The 4,195-nt window shown below is 31.3% G+C and overlaps 1 long non-coding RNA gene across 1 annotated transcript; it reads right to left on the reverse strand.

The window, feature by feature from the left end:
* Nucleotides 1-961: 961 nt before the first annotated feature.
* Nucleotides 962-1,503, reverse strand: LOC144545832 (uncharacterized). Its single transcript, XR_013508603.1, has 2 exons — nucleotides 1,221-1,503; nucleotides 962-1,039 (listed from the first exon to the last, which is right to left on the reverse strand). It is a non-coding gene; the product is annotated as an uncharacterized LOC144545832 (long non-coding RNA).
* Nucleotides 1,504-4,195: the final 2,692 nt, after the last annotated feature.

Consider the following 4,195-nt stretch of genomic DNA (forward strand, 5'->3'; position numbering starts at 1 on the left):
GCTTAAATAAATTTGTCGATGAAATGGCAGAGTTGACAAAATTTGATTGCATTAATGAATTAGTGGTGTTTCTTTTATGAAAAGAAAGAGAGAGAGAGAGAGAAATGAATGTACCTGAGAAAGGACCACTAGGGGCTGAGCTTCTCCCTCAGGAGGAGGTGGTGGAAGCAAGGGAGAGATAATAGTGGCTTTTCTCATCATCTTTTTCTGGATGCGGTTGCACAGCGCTTGTGGGTCCACTATCCCCTTCACTATCACTAGATTTTTCCCCATCTCCACTTCCACCCCTTCAACCCCTGCTCATCATTTCATCGTCACAAGTTCAAATTTACATACAAACAACCAAATTTTAATTTGTTGGTAGCTTGGAACATTTATTTGGTTTTGGTTGGGCATCTGTCCGGACTGAATTTGTACTGGTTTACTATAATAATATGAGCATTGTGTCTGGTATTCGCGGTGGTGTATGGAACTGATGGGATTGTAACCAGTAAGATGTAATTTGATATTCATTCCTTGTCTGGTTGTGACCACACTGTATGGTCTATGGTGTGCACATATCAGTTTGCATCCATCACCAATCATGTCACGAGTGATGGTGCGGAGATGGGGATAGGAGGCTTGGCATTTGGCAAGGTTACATTTTCTTTTTCTAAGTTTTATTGGGGAGCCCAAAAAGATGTCATCATGTTTGGAATTAGAATATATTACTATATCCAAAACGTACATTAAACCAATCTAATTTAGCGTGAATATGCTTGCTTTTTTTATTTGCCAAAAACCAATTTTCTTCTTATTAATTTATCTTCCTCAAAGAGAAAAAGAGAGATACCTTTGCGCACACTTGAGAATGGATCTCTGAATCTTCTTTGCACAGCCAACACAATGCAAATCCACCTGTAGCCCGATTGGAGGCGGCGGTGCGGACGGTTCCTCTTTTTTTCTCTTATCCTTTTGCTTCTTCCTTCTTCTCTTCTTCTCCTTTTGCTTCTTCTTCCTTCTTCCCTTCTTCTTTAACCTCTTCCTTAGCCTCCTCCTCCTGCTGTGTAACAAAAAGAAATTAATTTTCTACTTCTGGACTATTAACTAGACTATAAATAAAAATTCTAAGTGCTCGTCAAGCTCGTTACTTCACCAATAAAAAAGACATGCAACAATGAGATTTAGTATAACATAACAATTTAGTATAATTAAGGGACATATATGCATTGATAGATTACCATCTTAACTTCTTCACCCATTGGAAGACTGCTGAGCTTACTGTGAACTGGTAATGAACAATGGAGGGAGAAACAGTGCAGGCAACAATTTTAGCTTCTAATGCTTTTTTATATAAACAAACTTTTGCAAAATGATGTAGATCTTAAAAGGATGTACATAAAATAAGATCAATGGCTCCAAATCCACATGCAAGGCACAAAACCAATGCAACTTTTTTGCCTCCTCAGTTCTCCCTTAAATGATTTGTTGCTTTTCTCTTCAAAAGCGGATGAATTGAGTAGATCGCACTCAGTAAACTTTGAATTCTATATATTATGCTCAGGTGCCCGAAATTTTTATTAATACCCAAAAATAATGTGAAATTACCATATCTACCCACTTTTTCGGTGGAATTCGAAAATTGCCCCTTCCGGTGACTAAATAACCGGACTAAGACCACCTTTCCGGTGATTTAATCACCGGATCCAAGAAAAATACCCGGTTACTAAATAACCGGAAAGTTTGAAAAATACCCGGTTACAAAGAGATGGAATACAACCTTTCCGGTGATTTAGTAACTTTTTTTTTTACAAAACAGAAGAAAAAAAATTATTTTTTTATTTTTTGTATTGAAATATTAGAAATGTTGAATATATTTATTTGAAAATAGATGAAATACAATATAATTTGATTTATTAGAAATACTGCAATAAATAATCCGGATCAATATTTTTCAGGTCGGATTCTTCACAGCTGTAAGAAAAATTAATATATTTCTTTATGTGTTATTGGAAAAAAAATAAATATGCTTTGAATGTGAGTTATTGATCGCGGTTCAAAAGTCACTTCTAGGTAATACAAAAAATATTGTGATCCTTTTAGTACATTTAATTTCTAAAAAGTTGTATCTATTTTGGTAATTCTTTTTGAATATCAATCATTAAATAACTTAAAGTTTTTGTTTTTTTCTAAAATAGATATAACTTTTTAGAAATGAAATGTACTAGAAAGATGGCAATATTTTCTGTATTTACTTAGAAGTGACTTTTGAACCGGGATTAATAACTTAGAATCTAAGCATTTTTATTTTTTTCTAAAAATACATAAAGAAATATATTAATTTTTCTAACAGCGATGAAAAATTCGGCCTGAAAAATATTGATCTGGATTATTTGTTGCAGTCTTTCTAATAAATCAAATTATATTGTATTACATCTATTTTCAAATAAATATATTCAACATTTCTAATATTTCAATACAAAAAAGGTTACTAAGCCAAACAAACATAGGGCCACTTTCCAATTATTTAGTAACCGGATATTTTTCTTGGATCAAGTGACTAAATCACAGGAAAGGTGATCTTAGTCCAGTTATTTAGTCACCGGAAGGGGCAATTTTCGAATTCCACCGAAAAAGTGGATAGATCCGGTAATTTCATATTATTTTTGGGTATTAATAAAATAAGTCTATCTTTAGATCCTATACTTTTTTATACAAATGGAATATGAGATTTTGTTTTTATGAGGATTTGCTAAATACTATTTTATTAAGAATGCAAAGTCAAATTTAAACATATATCAAATTAAAATGTTTATTTTTAGAAATACTCCACAGTCTATGAATTTGTTGATAATATATAATCAAGTGGCGTATCATATTTTATGTAAATAAATATTGCCACCATGTATTTTTAAAAAACTGATATTTTGATCATAACTTGGAATTAATTTCAGGCTTGTAGAAAGGTTAGAATAAGGAAAGATAAAAATTATAAAGAGGGAAAAAAAGAAAAATGCATTAATTATATGCTACTACATATTATAAAGAGGAAAAAAAATAAAAACTAATCATAACGAATTATTCATGATGAATTAATTGTACAATATTTTTATGAAAAATCGAAGCTTAAATAAAATTCAGGCATTTTCTTCTATAAAAATTGGATTATAATCATGCATCATAAGACATTGTTTTATATTAATATATTATAAAGGTGGGTCAAAATATGACACGTAGAATGAAACATAAATTTACAAATTAACTACAAGCACTTTATAATAATTTTTCTACAAAAAAATCATAATATACTTGCCTTCTTGTGACTATATTTGATGAAGCTCTTACATGTCATGCATGTATTATTATAACAGAAATTTTCTTATCTATATTTTTATAGCTTCATAGTTTTATTATAGGTGAGCGATTGAGCACATAAAAAATTAAAAAAAAGAATATAGTAGAGTTATAACGGAATTATAAAAGACTGTTTTGGACAATGCTATAGATTATTTAATCATCCCTAGTCTAATGTATCGACACAAAATTAAGTATAAATGGAGAGAGAAGGTAATAAGGATTGTTGGAAATCAGACGTAAGTATCATACCGGGATCCTAATTAAACTTTCTTTAAAGGGCATTTTGCAAAAGTTTACTTTTTAGACTACAAAGAAAAAAAAAGGAATATTTTTGAGGGTGTATGTGAAAAAGTCATTGGCAAAGTGCCAACTGCCATGGTCACATTATTTCTTCAATTATAATCACTTTTTTTGGTCTGCCCATCCTGCCCGAGATAAAGTAACTCCATTCTTTATTACTACGCACTGAGATTTTTGCTTACGTAAGCCATTTATTAAGTAATTGAAATAAAAAAAATACAATGTTCTCAGTTCTATTGGAAAGAAACAAACTACTCTACAAACTTGTTGGCACGCAAGCAAAAATTACAGAAATGAAACCAAATCTAGCTTGCATAGTTCTACTGACATAAATTGAACATAAAGACAAACTACAATTATCCTAATTACTTCCTAATTAATCTAATAGATTTCTTTCTATCAATAAAAACATCCCTGTTTAAATCAAAGGTCATCTAATTTTTTTCGTCTAGTTCTTCATTCGACGTACCAGTATACCGTTGCCCTGTGCATCTTGCCAGATTCGCTACTCTGTGAGGTATTCCTAGCAAATTTCTATCAATGTACCTCACTAATATCC

Source organism: Carex rostrata, chromosome 28, assembly GCF_964058835.1.
Source record: "Carex rostrata chromosome 28, lpCarRost1.2, whole genome shotgun sequence".
Classification (NCBI taxonomy): Eukaryota; Viridiplantae; Streptophyta; class Magnoliopsida; order Poales; family Cyperaceae; genus Carex; species Carex rostrata.